Genomic DNA, 16861 nt, shown 5'->3' on the forward strand with positions numbered 1-16861 from the left:
GCCTGGTGGAGCCTAAAGAAACTGCAGGTTTGCAGCTTTAAGGATTGGGCATGGGGTCAGATGAAGAGGGTCAGCCATAACCTAAAGACTACGGCTGGGGTACTTTTGCTTCCAAGAGTACTAGAGAGGTGCCAGACACTCAACGGTCACTTCCTAGGACTCAAACACTGACCAAAGGGGAAACTTAATTAATTGCCTCTGATGGATGGGATGCTGATCAATTGGTGAGCCTGATGGTAAGTATGGGTGGACCAGAGATGAGGGATAGGGTCCCAGTGCAGCTCAGACCCCGAGGAGGACCACAGGTACCGGGAAATCCTGTCTGAGTCAGGACACTAATGTAAGTGGTACGGCTCTGAGGGGAAAGGTATTCCAGCAGTTGGAAGCCAAGGACTACCAGAAAGTCACACCAAACAACAGACCTCACATGAGATTTATTGTGAAAGACATTGGAGGGTGGCTGCCTCTTCCTGGGAGAGAAGCAGCAAAGAACTGAAAGGGATGCAGGCTTTATATAGTGTTTCTTGGGGGCAGAGCTTTCCAGGGTAGTTTCAGGTATTTGGTGGATTTTGTGGCCTGATCTTGGGCTTTTTTAAAAAAAAAAGAATTTATTTATTTATTTATTTATTATTTATTTATGTATACAACATTCTGCTTCCATGTATATCTGCACACCAGAAGAGGGCACTAGATCTCATAACGGATGGCTGTGAGCCACCGTGTGGTTACTGGGAATTGAACTCAGGACAGCTGGAAGAGCAGTCAGTGCTCCTAACCTCTGAGCCATCTCTCCAGCCTGATCTTGGGGCTTTTTATCCTGTATGGTTGCCTGCATCTTGAGGGGCAGGGTTCAACCATTATGGCCAATGTTCTGTGGGTGGAGCCTGGTGGTTGAAGTTCCTCAGTGACAGGGTTGGGCCATCCCGAGAGGCTTACACGGTGTAACACTAATGTTAAAAAACAAAACCAAGTCTGCCCAGATAAGCTAGATGATTAGCTTGTATGACATTCTTCAATATTTCCCTCAAATTTCTGTTATGGCAAGAAAACTGTTTTAAAAGGAAGAAAGGAAAAAAGAAAGGGATGAGAAAGGGAAACAGACTATTCCAAATTCTGAGGGACAGTATTGACCTGGAAGACAATTGCAGCCTGGGGGCTTTCCCTGGGCTCAGATCTGGGATGTTGCTGAAGGGAGACTATCCAAGGGGCTTCTGGATATGGACAATTGACAAGTATTCACCACAGACATGAGACCTATGGGATTGACTACCAATGAAGGTGGTTCCTCCTCAAGTAAACTGACAATATTACAGTGAAAATATTGGGTGAGAAGAGATTTAGGGGAGGGATCAGCCTGCTCAACAAGGTAAGATTCTCATTTATCTGGCTGTTTGGAACACAGACCCTCCTCCTCAAGTCTCTCCACTGCCCAGCCTTGAACTCAGCCACCCTGGCTTGTCATCCTACCTCATGTGTGACCATTAGAAATGGCCACTAGTAAGGTCTACTCCCTTGCTGCTTTCTGGAGTCTGTTTGCCCTCTGAAGGGTCCAGTGCCCCACATCTTGTCTCAAGCATCTACTAGGGTTTGGTACCTATTTTCCTACCCAGCCCCTTGAATAGGTGCCCTCTAGGAGCCTTGTGTATATCATAGATGAAACAAGGTGGGAAAGAGTAGGACTTGTGTTTGCATCTGTAGTGCTAACTGAAAGGCTTAAGGCATTCTTCTTACCTATAAATATGTGTGTCTATTGAAAACACATTGACTGTTTTAGAGTAGTGAAGATAAAAAGGATCCCTCCATTCATCTTGGAGTGACCCCATGTTAGCATGTGTTGTCTTGGACTCCTGGAGTGTGTATATGTTTAGGGTTCTGTATGACTTTTGGTCTATGTTAGTCTGTTCACTTCTGACTTTCAGCACAAACTATAGAGTGATGGGGGCATCCTAGTGCTGACTGGTGTGTGGAGTAATGTCTGGCTTTCAAACCGAGTTTCAAACAAGCACACTGTAGGTTTGGAAGCTGGGTGGCAACATTTCATGTCCATGGTCTGCCAGTTACTCCAGCAGGGTGGGCAGAGCCCAGAGAGGCTCTGGCCTCAGAGAAGGGGAAGGAGTGAAAGTGTCAACAGGAAGCCCTTCTGTGGGTAGTTTTGAATGTTGTCTGTCCTCGATTTTTGAAGTCCAGCACAGGTGGGCAGAATGGCTGCCATCTCCCTTGGTGAACACCATCCCCAGATCACTTTCCTGGCCATCTCCCTGTCCAACTCACTTCTACCTGCTCCTGACCCTTCCCAGGGTTTCATGAGCCCCATGAGCCCCCACAGCCCCACAATCTCCACTCTGTAGTGGAGCTCAGAATAAACTGAGAGGCTGACGACCAAATGTCATCTTTAGGGAGGTGGTTAGGGTGACACTTGCCAACTGGGCTGGGTGGCAGGTATTCCATTCCTGCCTACCCTGCCACTACCCCAGCCCCTTCTCAAATAGCTTCACAGCTGGCCAGGCAGCACCTGTTCTATGCCCTAGATGGCAACGTCCAAGGCCAAGTGACATATCATGTCCTGGTCAATGAGACCCAGTAAGTTCTACATATGGTAGAGGCTCCAGGAGTCCTTACAAGTGGATGCCACTAGATTCTGACTGGAAAAGCACACCCACCATAGGAGAGTATCCAGCACATGTCCCTTTGGTACTGAATATCTGAACCTCACTTCCTCCTAGACATCAGCTTAAGGATGTGGACACCAGCTGGACTGTCCTGGCAAGCTCTGGGTTCAAGGAGCAGCTAGGCAGAACTCCAGCCTTGAATGTTCTTCCCTGACTTGGAGGATGGGACAGAAGATACTGGACAAACTAGTACGGCCAGCATGCACCAGCATGTGGAGGCATGTGCAGGTGTGTGCCAGGTGTATGAGATCCAGGAAGGGGGAGGAAAGATGGCCCAGGCCACAACCCCAGCTTGGGTCAGTCATGCCCAAGGGCCCCAGCACTCATGTTAGTTTTGTGGGAAGGGAGTTTCCGGTGTTTTCTCAGAATAGGTCTGACCAGAATAGCCTGCCCCTAGAGATTCCAGAAAGATCCTATGCCAGTATCTGCAAGGTGAGCATGGCTGCTGGAGTTCCAGCAGTGTATGTAGAACCCTGTCCCCCACTGTGGAATGCTGATCTCACACTCTGCATCTTGGCTTCACTCAGGTTTTGTTCCCTAGTTTTTCTCTGCTTGTGCACATGTGATTTCCATCACCACAAACAGCTTTGAGTTATTTTCTATCCTAAAATTACAATTTAAATAAGGTTTGAGGATAGTTTCTTCTGGAAAAGGTGAAGTGGGGAAGATAACCTCCTGTGGGTCCCCAGGAGACTCTACTGGCCATCTTGCCAGCCTAGTTCTCCAGCACCACGGTGTAAAGAGCCTCTCCCACACATACCCAAGGCTCATGCTTTGGGAAGCACTTTCCCTCAGCTAAACCCAGTGTTTCCTGTACTTCCAGGCAGGAAGCACTAAACCTCAGAAGGCAAAAATAGCTAACTTTTCCCCAAGGGCCATGGCCTCCAGACACACAGCCACTGTGCCGCCTACTAGGTCTTGTCATTTTAAATCTTATCTGACACAAGTCCATTCATTTCCAAAAGGACTACCATTAGGCCTCAGTCTGGGACTGCTTTGCTTAGGTGTGGTCCTTAGACACAAACAATCTCTGGAAACAAGATATAACTAGAGCTGATTGTAGCCAGATGAGTCAAGAGGGGCTCAGGTTGAATCCCACAACCCCTTAAGCTTAGGCTCTGGCCCCTAGTTACCAGGGAGACCAACAAGCATGATGCTGTGGCTGTAGGTGTCTATAGCAAAAAAACAGTCCTGGAGAGGAGACAGGTCCCAGGAGATTCCTGACTGGGGGCTGACCCATGTGGACAACAATATCAACAGCTTCACTATCTATCATGAGGATTCAGTGTTAAGGGTTCAGCTCATAGTACAGAGAAGGAAGAAAGGGGATACTCTGCATCCACATTGCAAACTTAATGGGCTAGATTACAAAGCACTACCCCTCCCACAAGCCAGGGTTTCATCTTCACCATTACTTATACCCCACAGGGGAAGCAGCAGCCTGAGAATTCAGTGCTCCTTGAAGGCATACACTGGTTGTGTGACCAGACCCACTCCAGGTTTTGTTGGATCTCCAGGTGGGGAGTCCTTTGTAGCATGTCTGTCTCCTAACATCTTCCCTGCTGTGACTGCCCATGGCCTAGATAATGACACATGTGTGTTGTTGTGGGGACAGGATCCAGAGAATAAGCCATCCAAAACAGAGGGAAAGGTGACTAGTGGGCAAGGCCTGAGACCGAAGCATGGCTTCTATTTCAGAAGTAATGCACTTTTTTACTATACAAAATACAGATAAAACAACAACAAAGGAACACTGATTAACACAGGGGTGGATGTGAGGATGTCCTAAAGTTCCACACGTAGGAAGTGGCAGCTGGGTGTGGGATACGTAGGGTCCTGGGAACTACACTTGGTGTTCCTGGTACTGGATGACTCTGGTTCATGGGCTGCTGAGGTGAAATCTAACTCCTAAGGGTGTGGCTAATACAGTGAGGCATCTACAGCTTTGATGTCCTCAGGGAGTTAGTCCCCAAATGTTTCAGGGTCTTGAGGAGCCAGTCCCTTCCCTCCCTGCTGCTTGTGACACTTCCTGGCCCCAGAATTCTGGACTAGCATCAGCAACCAGCTCACGTGACTGTTGGTCTCCGCCAGCCAAAGGGGACTTGGCAGTGCACAAAAAAGACCCTGTCCCTGCCCCCACAGAGCCAGCAGTTTGGAGACAGTGTTGGAAAGTCCTTAATAGAAGGGCTTCCTGTAAAAGGGAAGAGCAGACAGTGGGATTGGGGGGGATGGCAGAGGTGGGGTGGCCTAAAGCAGCTCTCAAATGAGATTAGGGGTCACGGACACCTGTCAACTGAGGAGGACTGAATTTGATGTTGTCTTAGAGTTTCTATTGCTGAGCTAAAACACCATGATCAAAGGCAACTTAGGGACGAGCGGGTTTATTTAAGCTTACAGTTCCATAGCAAAGTCCATCACTGAGAGAAATCACGGCAGGAACGCAAACAGGGCAGCTATCTGATGGCAGGCACTGACGTAAAGGCCAGGGAGGAGTGCCAGTTACTGGCTTGCTCAGTATGCTTCTTTATAGCACCCAGGACCACCTTCCCAGGGTTGGCACCACCCACAGTGGGCTGTCAGTCAGTCTTACGGAGGCATTTTCTCAATTAAGATGCCCTCTTCCTAGATATGCCCTATTTTGTGTCAAGGTGAAATAAAACTAGTCAGCACAGATAGCAGATTGGAATGGTGTCCATGGAAAGTAGCACTTCTCCATGGCTTCTGCTTCAGTTCCCATCTCCAGGTTCCTTTCTTGGGTTCCTGCCCTGACTTCCTTTAATGATAAACTGTAATGTGGAAATGTAAGTGAAATAAATCCTTTGTCTCCCAAGTACCTTTTGGGCATGTTTTTTTATCACAGCATGCTAACTAAGGCAGTGAGTGGCTAGATGGACCAAGGGTTCAGGACATCTGTGCCTTAACCCACAGTTTCTACTCTCCCTCTCTGGCTTCTTTGGTCTCCCTTTCTTCCTTTCTCAGTTATAGGCTGTCCAAATCAACCCTCTCAGGTACCCACTTTCAACCTACTAGCAGCCCTTAGTCCTCCTGCTATTCACTCCTGCTCCACCATGGGACCCTCTTTACCTCTCCCTACCTAGCCTAACCTGGCTACAGTTCTCCCCTGTGAGAAGTCGCCCAGGTGGATGGCTTAGTCAGGGTACATGTTCCCTTCTCACTAAGAAAACTCTCTCAGACAGAAAAATACTAGTGTTTTTATCCCATCAATCCCTCTACCTTCATTAAAGAGTCCCAGTATATTACCCAATCTTACAAGCTCACCTTCTCTGATGTTTACATGATTCTCATCAACAACCTTCTCCCCAAGGAGCACAGGCAAGTCTGGAACCAGACTAGGATACATGCAGATGAAATCCTCCAAACTAACACTGACCACCCAGTTGGGGCTGAGTTGGTCCCCAATCAGGATCCCGAGTGGAACTACAAACCCGGGGTGGGAGTGGGGGTGGCATTTTAGCTAGAGACCAATTTATAACTTTTCTCCTGGCCATTCTCGATAAACTGCCCTAAAAGCACTAAATTAGGTAAAAAAATCTAAGAGTCATCCAGGACAAAAATGAAAACTCTTCTTAATTCCGCCTTACAAGGCCTTCCTACAATAATACCAATCTGGATCCTGAGACTGTAGATAAGAAACAACTCCTTATGACCTACTTCTTCTCCCAGGGCAGCAGCTTTACCAAAACCCACCACTTAGGTGTATCTCTAGAGGTATTCCCTTTACCCACTCCTTCCTAGTGGTACCAACCTGTCCCAACCCCTTGCTGGGAAGGGACCTCCTAGCTAAAGTGGGGGCTTTTATTTCCTTTGCTCCAGTCATCTGCTTGACACCAGGCTGTCCTGCTGTTTCCCTCTTCCTTCTCCTCCCAACTACACAATCCAACACACCACTCCCTTTGCCAGCCTCCCAGGTGGATCCCCAAGTATGGGACACCCAAAACCTCTCTATAACCAAACATCATTCCCTTTTTGCCATCCAATGGCAAAACCCTACCAATTACATTACCCAGACTCAATACCACTCTCCCCCCAAAGTCTCAGGGGACTTAAGCCCCTTATTTCAGACCTCTTAAAAAAAGGCCTTTTGTACTCCATGTCTATTTAACAGCCACAAAATGCAGTTTTGTTTTGTTTTGGAACCTACTACTTGGTTCAGGATTTCTGACATCAACTCAGCAGTGGTTCCCTTCACCCCATAGTACCTAATTTCTCCACCATCCTCTCAGGGACCTCTCATTTTTTCTGTCTTTTGCCTCAAGGATGTCTTATTTTCCTTTCCCCTTTATCCTGAGTAACAAACTATCTTTGTCTTTGCTTGGACTGACCCAGACACCCAAATTTATATCCACCTTACTTGGATTACCCTACTCCAGGTGTTCCAGGGCAGCCCACATCTACCCAGCCAGGCTTTGGCCTCTGACTTCCTCTCTTTGTATCTTCCTAAATCCAAATTTATACAGTATGTAGATGATCTTTTCCTCTGTAGTCCAGCCTTACGAATTAACTAGCCAGATACCTCTACTCTACTAAACTTTGTTTATGGCCAGGGATACAGTCTTATCCTCTAAGGCCCAGCTGTCTACCCCTCAGGTTACTTATCTGAGGCTAGCTATTATTCCAACTCACAAAGCCATTACCGGAGACAGAAAACACATAATTCATTCACGTCACACTCACAGTCCCAACCACCAAGGATGAAATTCTGCCCTTCCCAGGGATGAATGATTTCCTATACTCTTGAGTACCTTTTCTCCCTTCTTGCTTACCCTCTATATGAGACAGTCCTTGGCACCTCACACAAACCCTCCTTGCACCAATAACCAAACCTTTTTATAAGTACCAACAGACCCTCCTCCAGGTCCCAACCCTATACCTTTCAGACTTAAATCATCCCTTCTCTCTCTATGTTACAGAAAATGAGGGATATGCCCTTGGGGTCCTTCTAACATACAATGGTCTCCAAACACTACCCCCTTCCTGAGAGCCCGCCTCTCAACATTTCAAATCTCCTTCCCGATCAATCCTGCTATATTCCCCATCTCACTCTTGCTTCAAAACCCTTCAAGAAATACTACCTCATCCCACACACGTACACAGGTAGCCCTACTTTAGGCCACCTATACTTGGTTCACAGATGGCAGTTCCTTCCTACATGAGGAGATCTGAAAGGCAGGATGTTTCAGATACCAAGGAGATCAAGGTACAGACCCTTCCAGCCAGAATTAATAAGCCAATGAGCTGAACTAATAGTTCTTACCCATGCCTTTCAATTAGCAAAGGGACAATCCCTAAACCTTTATACAGACTACAAATATGCCTTCCATATTTTCCTGTCACATGCAGCCACGTGGGGGGGAACGTGGACTACATTGAGCCCACCTCTCTGTCCTCATGGCCATTCCATCTCTTGTATGAGACCTTAACATCCACATATCAGCTACTAAGTAACACTGCCTGGCTACTTTGGAGAATATCAGCTGTGTGTCCCTCCTGGGACAAACTGACCACCACCATTTGTGGCCTTGCCCATTGGCTTAAATCCCTTCCCGACCTTTGACTAGCATTCCAAACTTTCTAGGCCTTTAAAGGCCTACAAAAGGCTGGAATGTTAGGAAACTCCCTGGCGTAGCAGACAAATGACTACCTATAATGCCTAATGGTGTACTAGGAAAGGTTCCTGTTGGAGCCAAATAGACCCAAAACTATCAATAGGTAGATTCATTAGCTAAAGTAGTTCTACAATACGATAGGGCACTTGATCTGCTCCATTCAGAACAAGAAGGTTATTATATAGCTTTAAGAAAAAAAAGTCTTATTCTATCCAAACCACTTAGAAACCATTAGAGATGACAAAACTGTGCGTCACCACTAGAACAGTGGTGACAACTTCTGCTATCAGTTTTCCTCTCAGCTCATCCAAGATCCCCTCCAGGGTCAAATAGACTTGCCGGCCACTGTGGTACTACAGAACTGGCAAGGATTAGATCTACTAATAGCAGAGAAGGGTAGCCTTTGCCTCTTCCTCAGGGAGGAATCTTGCTTCAGTGTCAACCAGTTGGGTATAGTAAAAGACAAGATCCAACAACTCCTGTCAGATCTCCAAAAAACATGAGGAACAGCTTGATGTCTCTGGAACTTGGTACTTTTTTTTCTTTGAGCCAATGTTTCTTTGTGTAGCCCTGGCTGTCCTGGAACTTGCTTTGTAGACCAGGCTGGCTTTGAATTCAGATCAACCTGCCTCTGCCTCCTGAGTGCTGGAATGAAAAGCATATGCTACCATCATTGGCTTGATACTACCTTTCTTAAACCCCCTTTCCTCCTGTTTTTAATCCTACTAGTTGTACCCTGCCTTATAAGCTTCTCGTCTGAATTTCCTTAACAATGGATCCAAAAGATTTCTAGCCAAACTTAATCAGTTGCTATTAGAGGATTACCAGCCCCTAGCCCAGAGGCCTGCAAGGACTTCAACATCCCCATTCAACAGGAAGTAGTCCTGTTGATATAATGTTGATGATAATGCCCCCCTTCCCCAACCCCTGATTGTTTCTCAGTAGATAAAAGGAGAGCCCACCCCTGAGAACCTCCAACTGCCAGACCCTGCTCCCCCCACCCCAGAATACTCTAAGGGCCATTCCTTGCTTCTAGGCTGCCAGGATACCTTTCCTCTTAGAGTTGTAACACTTACACACTGTATATAAATATGTGTGGTTTTATTCTTCCTACTAATGTGGTTTCATCGTTTTTCCCTCTACACAGCTTGTGCTACCCTCCCAGGGTCAGGTTGTGTGTGTGTGTATGTGGGTTGCCTGCAACTATCAGCCCTACAGGGAGTATACCCAACACTGGCTGTTCCACGTGATTCAAAGACCAGTTGTGAGCACAGCCAGGGTAAGGAGGTCCTCCCACGGGGTAGAAAAAGAGGAACACCTATGGATAAGCCAATCTGGTAAAGGGTGAGGGGACTGTAAAATAGGAGAATGGGGGGAGGGAGTCCAGGGTCCATAGCATCTTGAGCTCAGCTGTCTTTCTCGAGGCTGAACTGACAGCCATATTCCACCATTATGGCCTAAAAGAGAGTTCCTCCGTGTTTCCTCACTTCTAAAAATTTAAACAAAGCACAGTGTCCCTTCCGCAAAGATGGGGAGGGTAAGGTAAAAGCTAGAGCTAGAGCCTGGACATGGTGTTTGGAGCCTAAAACCCATGTTGTAGCAAGGGCTGTCTGAACCTGCTGTGTGGGTCAAAGATTTCCCAAATCCCATCCCAGTGGGGCTGATGCTGAGGAATAGGATGCTTACTCACAATTTTGCAATCTTGGAAGGACCCCATCAACCACTCTTGCAGTCGGAAAACCACTGGGGTTCCTCTTTTTTTTTTTTTTTTGAGACAGGGTTTCTCTGTGTAACAGCTCTGGCTGTCCTTAAACTCATAGCGATCCGCTTGCCTCTGCCTCCAGAGTGTTGGGATTAAAGGTGTGTGCCACCATTGTCTAGTCCCTGGGATTCCTTAGTTTTCTCCACCTGGCAAGATACAGATGGCACAGAAGGTATGTAAGGCTCAGTATTACCCCTGCCAATGTGATGGTATTAGGTCACCCTGTGTCCTATCACCCCTTCTTTACATAACATCTACCTACCCAGCCCTCACCTCTGAGGTCTCTGTCCAGCTATTTACAAGCCCCGTTGGACACTGTATAGTGGGCTGGGGTGAAGGATACTGAATCTGACAAGCTATATATTTGGGGCATTGGATGCTCCCTGCCTGGGGACAAGGCAGCACACACAGGTAACATATTGCTATGTTAGAGATAGAAGACCTGATCCAACTAATATCCCCTGAGCTTGGCTATACCTTTGCCTCCTGACTCAGGGTGGAACCATCTGTCCAGTGGAACCATCAGGAGAGGTGGACTCCAGGTTCTTGCCTTTGTCTCAGATGTGGCCAGCCTGGGGACCTGCCCTGGAATAGCACTTTCATGCCTCTCATTGCTCCAGGGCTTAAAGTCTGGCTTCAGACCCTCTGGGTTGGGACAGCTTCTAGCTACACACTCAGAGTCTATCATTTCTCCAAAGACAAGACTAGAAGGGTTGATAATATGGGTAGATATAGGACCCACTGACAAACTCTTATTGATCATAGTTTACAGCCATCCCCGCCAGCTGGACTGAGTCACTGAGATGCAAGTTGTTGTCTTTTGGGGAGGGCCAGCCCTGGGTCTCTCACTGAAGACCTCAGCTATGAACTAGAGGAGAGACACCAAATCCAAGCCAGCTGGGAAATTACTGAGTGGTGATCACACTGTTCTCTTTCCCCCTGTTCCTACATACAGACAGCTTCCCACCTTTGATTCAGTCAGGGCTGTGCCCACATATGCATAGTTCAGCCTTCCCAACATGACAGATCAATAGGGTCTATCTCCCAGTCTATGGGCACTGCAGCATTGGTGGGACTGGAGTTCTAGTTTAGCAGAGGCTGATTAGGCCTTATGCAGGATAGCATCAGGCACAGGTACACAATCTCCCATCCCTTAACTGGTTACAGAACCTGTTAGGGTCTGGAGGTGCTTTCCTATCTAAGAAAGTAGATACCACTAACATGGTGGAGTGAGTCTTTTTCTCAGCTATGAAATTTCAGGAAAGTAAGGGCATCTGCTGGGTGCTAACTTCCTGTTGTTATCTGGAATTATCTTGCTATTCTATAGGGTGATCACAGGTAGATCAGGCATAAGTGCATTCTGGGATTCAGTTGCAGATTGAGTACCTGCCAGGTTCCGGGTAACACCCACCCAAGATAGCTCTCAACCAGGCACCAGGCTCTCATGCCAGTGGTGTACTCTAGGTGGGATGCTACTGCCCTGTGGCCTCCCTAGCTGTTTGGGGGACTAGGCTTGGTGAGGAGCAGATGGATGCTTCTCAGCAGCTCAGGGTCCAAAGGCATCAAAGGTACACTAGTGTGAACCCCATTACACTTAGGGCTGGTGTCTGTGCACAGCTTCCTGGTTATGTCACAGTCTTTTGTGTCTATGGTCCATCTACTTGTAGACAGAGCTGAAAGGTCTGTGACTTCTGTGACAACTATATAATTTGGGGGATGTTTATGTGAACACAAGGTATATACACAGCCTTCTCCTTGGGAAAGTGGACAGACTGGCTACTACAATTTTTTAATGTTTCAGGCACACACAGAAATTTAGGTGGTGGCTGTGTGGAGACACTGCTCTTTCCTTAGGCATCAGGAAGTAGATTTTCTTTGGCCATTTTTGTCATGAGAATCAGAAGGTTAGTCCTTCTAGCTGATGTCCTAAGTGACTACAGACCAATGTGTATGGGCCACTCAGCCACACCCTAGGTTATGGTCACTGTCATATGGTGGCCCCACCACATTCCACCCTATTCTCTGAGTTTGCTTTTCATACTTTTGCTCAATGCTCTCAGCTACTATAGCACCAGGTGCCAACACAAGTATCCCTTGCCCTTCAGTTCTTACCCTGGTGCTCAGCTTTTCTACACATTCTCCTGACCTAGGCAGAATTATCTGACTCCCAGCTTCACAGGCAACTGCTGATATACATCAGCTGTTTCAGATCAGAAATCATGATATGCAGCCTATCTAGGCTAGACACATAGCTAGCTGGCTTGGTACTCTTTTTTTTTAACCCTGGTTTTTTGTAGCCTGTGTAGCCCTGTGTACCCCTGTCTGTCCTGGAGCTCACTCTGTAGACCAGGCTGGCTTTGAACTCGGAGATACACATGCCTCTGCCTCTGCCTCCTGAGTGCTAGGATTAAAATGCCACCACTGCACAGCGATGGCTTGGTATTATATCATTGGTTTCTTTGTTCAGGCCTTTATGGTTATTTGACTAACAACTAGGGTCCACTTGCAGTGTCAAGCTGTCATTTCCATGTATGAATCTTGATGTAGCTGAACCTCTCCTAAGGCCATCCCTTCTCTTTTGAGAGTTGCCACAAGAGTCAATTGCCCACTGGTGGGGTCACTACAGCTTGCTGCCCCTTAGCTGTGCTCTTCCAGTTACCATGGACAACCTTCTGTACTTTTGTGCCCCATATTTACATACCTTAGATTATAAATGGCCAGTCTGCCTGGATTTGAATCTGAGCCCCTTGCTCTATGGACTTGAGGGAGGCCCTTGGCTTCAGCCAAGACAGCTGTGACTCTCTTCCTCCCACTTTTCTCTGACTCACAGACAGCAAACCTGCTAGAAAATTAGGTTAGGAGGAGCTAGGTGAAGGTTGCCGAGTTGAGGCCTCTAGGCTGTTTCATGTCGTAATTACAGGTTACTCACTGCAGTTGCTAAATGTTAAATTACAAGCGTTGGGTCTCTGTGCATCATTTGACCACAATTATGATAATTATGTCCTTGCCAGAGGTCAGCAGAGGGGGATACTAGGGTGACAGATCACTTGGGGGCTGGGGCTGAGCAGTCTAGTGGGATAGGTGTTCTCATATGAACACCAAAAGGCAAACCAGTGCCATGGCTGACTGGCCTCAAAATTTTCAAATGTTGAAAGAAAACAGAATTTTTCTAGGCAATTCTTTAGAGATAGCCATTTTTGGACAACAGAATAGTCATCGATATACAATGGAAACCTCAAGATTAGGCAAAACCCATCACTGTTTCCAGTCTGTTAAGTTGTGTCTGTGGCACAAAGTCCCTGCTATGAGGAAACAGAGACTTCCCACTAATGTGCCTTCCATTAAAGGAGAGATGCCTGAATCTTGTCCCCAAGAGCCTCTGATTACCAGCTCCCAGGCAAAGATGAGATGCTATACACTGACATCGGAAACACTGTCTCACTCTGGGAATCAGAGCTATCCTACTTTGGAATTAACTGAGGTCCAAAATTGGGACCCAACACCATAAACTGTGGAAACCATAATGTGTCATTGGTATCTAAACCACATAGTCTATCAGTCACAAGGGTCTATGTGCATGCTAAAGTTTAAAAAGGTTGAGAGGTATCCAGTCTCACTGAGCTAGACCCCAGCATCTCCTCTCTGTTGCTGGGTCCTATGAAATGTGCTAGCCCACATTTTATGGCAGAAAGTCTCTGGGGCCACACATACATAGCTGATCCTGTACTTGTTCCCTGGTCCTCAGATTTGCGAGGTCACATGCCCTCTCAGTCTCACAGCTGACCACCTATAGATGTTCTATCCAGGAGCACTTGAGATTTATCATAGGTATTTGCACCAAATTCTGTACTAATGCTGTAAGGACCACTGAGGGTCCCCACTGCAGGGCAGGGGGAGATGCTGGAGTACTTTGTGGGTTTAGCCTATAAAATGTTACCTGAGAAGTAGTCCCTTCTCACTTACCATGGAATGACATATGTCAGGCTCTTTCCTTACAGAACTTCCCAAAGGGACCTGGAAAGTCTCAGAGACACTGTCCCAGGCCCCTACAGGTCCATGATCAACACACCAGGAACTAGGCATGGAAGGAGGCAGTGGTTGGTAGGCAATTTAACAGCCTTAGACTACATAATTCTCCTGCCTCTAGGAACTCTGTCTTTTGGGGGCTATCTTCTCTGAAGATGGGTTTGCTGCAGGACAGTGGTCAGAACAGGTGCCAGGAGTCTCTGAGGCTTTTTACAGCACAAAATTCTGCAAGCCAGCATAGTGTAGTTATTCCAGGGGCAGCTCTGAAAACTAGTAAAGGAGAACAGAATGAAGAAATTATTGCTTCCATGATCCTACAGGAGGATCAGGGTCCTGGAAGACAGTGCCAGGCTCCCTGATGTCCTATAGGATTCTTGCAAGAACCCTAGTAGGCAAATACTCACCCTTACCTTTTTTTAAATTTGATTTTTAAAGATTTACATAAAACTGAGCAGAAAATAGAGAAATCTCCAATATCTGCTCCTTCCTTCCACCGTCATTAACATTTTGTCTTAATATATCTGCAATAAACAATGAGCTAGTATTGGTATGTCATAAATTAAAGGCGAAAGTCTACATTCCAGTTTACTCTTGCGTTCCACTGGTTTTGACAAATGCACATGTAAAGGAGTGGCTATAAGGATTCGCCAGACCACTAAATTTAAGTGGAGTCTATTAGTAAATAACTTACATGGAAAGCAATCAGTAACTGCGATCCTGCTCCGAGAAGACAGACCTTGCTCCCTGATGCTCTCTGCAAACAGAAGGGGCTAAGGGGCTTCCGATCCCCAACCCTTCCTCCCCATCTTGTCTTCACCTGTGACCACACCCAAAAGGCGTGGTCAGTGCTACAGGTGTGGCGGCAGATCTATCACTACACACATGAGCTTGTACCATCCCTTGGGATAGAACCAGCTTTGGTCAACCTGAGACACTGGTTAGTGACTGCAGGTCCTTAGCTCTCAATGCACTAGACACCACTCTTACCTGCTTCCATGATGCATGGTCTGAACTGTGACAAGCCATATAGCCTTTCCAAGATGGTTGAGACATGACTGGTTACATGCAAATAGTGTATTCAGCTCTGCAGAGCCCCTGGTAAGAGGAATTGCTATACAGAGAGTGGCTGGAGTTTACAGTGTGCACTTGGCAGGTTCCTTTCCTCACCAGCTTGGTGTTATCACCTGGCTCATGTAATTCTTTACACTGTAACTCTGTAGTGACAGGGGCAAGGCCCATAGTGTAAAGGGCCTTGGAGTTAGTGGAGTAGGCCTCTAAACTCTGAATGCACAAGTGTGTACCTGGAGCTTCAAACTAGGCATTGGATTTCAGGGTGACATCACTTTCTATGCTATGTAGGGTTCCAGTTGTGGGTTTTAGTTGCATAGAAAGACCTGCTCAGTTGTAGGACTGTTCAGCACTTAGTCTTTTTCAGCTCCACAGGATCTTCACCTTTTCTCAGCTCTCTTTAGTGGCCTTGAATCCACAGTTGGTGTTAGCTCTTCCTCTGTCCTGAAGACTTATAAATTTGTCCCTCTCCTGCTCTCAGTATGGTCACCATCCAATAAACTAAACTTCTAGGTCTCTCCTGGTGGATAGGGGCACCCTGCAATACTCCCATTCCCATCGGTCACTTGAAATTCCTCCTGAAATGTATCAAGGCCAATTTCTTCCATCATTTGATATTGTTGGGGGCTTTGGAGCTCAGATGAACAATGCCTGACTCACTGCCTTCTCAATGCCTTTTCTGAATCAAGCTCCAGGCCAAAGAGAGTGTCTCCTCATCTCCCCATTTCAGTCCTCTCGTGTGCCACTCCCTGACAAATGTTAGGATCTGTATATGACTATCCATAGAAGGAAGACACTGATGGAATAACCCTCCTTCATTTCCAGATTGAACTCCCAGATGGTTATTTTGTGTTTCTGTGGGAGGGATGTTTGGAGACCATTTGAGTTGTCAAACCTGGGAGTAGGAGGGGAGATACTATTGATACAAAGAATGGGTGCCAAGACTGAAGGATGCTAAAGTCCCACACAAGATAGATTCCACTGTAAAGAAACATCCAGCCCCAAACTTAGCTTCAAGATTATAAAGGATACACTACACACAGGGACCACAGGTTCCTTGGAATTGTGGCCTGGGAATTGCACACCTGAGGCCTTTCTGTGGGCTGGATGCTCCATAGCCTACCCTCGCAGAAGCTGCCAACTCTTACTAATGGCAGAGTTTCTCCACGAAAGCAAATTTTGAGTTCGGGGAGGGTAAGGGAGGGTGCCAGGAAGTCCACAAAGCCCCTACTTCATTTAAGGCCACTCAGGCTGTTTCAAGGATGGAGGCTAGCTTCTGGCAGGAGCTCGGCTTCAATCGACAAACACTCCAAGTCTCAGGTTTCTTTACCTCATGCAGCCCAGTACAGTTCCCCTAGGCCCCAAACTCTCGCATCTCCATCACCACAGCTTCTGCACTCCAACCCTAGTCCTCCTCCCGGATCTTATTCGGGTCCTTCGCACGCACTCCTGTCTGCAGTGTCTTCGTTTGCCCTACTCCGAGCTACACTTTCCCGTGTTCTGTGCAGCGAGATGCTGACCACTGAGTATCTGCTGCGTGATACCAGGGCGTTCCAGGCCGGAGCTGGCAGGACGCAGATCTCTGAGCTGGCACCGGGCGGAACTGCTGGCCGCGGCCAAAGGCCAGGCAGGGGCGGAGCTCGGACGGGGGCGGAGCGGCTTCATGGTCCCGCCCCCCCCAGCTGAGCCAGACCCGGGTCTTGGAACTT

At 47.2% G+C, this 16861-nt stretch overlaps 1 long non-coding RNA gene across 3 annotated transcripts; it reads right to left on the reverse strand.

Annotated features, from left to right (window-relative positions):
- Positions 1-9345: 9345 nt before the first annotated feature.
- LOC118239230 lies at positions 9346-16856 on the reverse strand. 3 transcript variants are annotated; one of them, XR_004770928.1, is made up of 3 exons: positions 15072-16856; positions 14022-14354; positions 9346-12897 (listed from the first exon to the last, which is right to left on the reverse strand). It is a non-coding gene; the product is annotated as an uncharacterized LOC118239230 (long non-coding RNA). The 3 variants fall into 3 exon arrangements; XR_004770927.1 differs by having other exon boundaries at positions 9346-12900; XR_004770926.1 differs by having other exon boundaries at positions 9346-10204; positions 12760-14354.
- Positions 16857-16861: the final 5 nt, after the last annotated feature.

The sequence above is a fragment of the Cricetulus griseus genome, chromosome 7 (genome assembly GCF_003668045.3).
Source record: "Cricetulus griseus strain 17A/GY chromosome 7, alternate assembly CriGri-PICRH-1.0, whole genome shotgun sequence".
In the NCBI taxonomy this organism is placed as follows: Eukaryota; Metazoa; Chordata; class Mammalia; order Rodentia; family Cricetidae; genus Cricetulus; species Cricetulus griseus.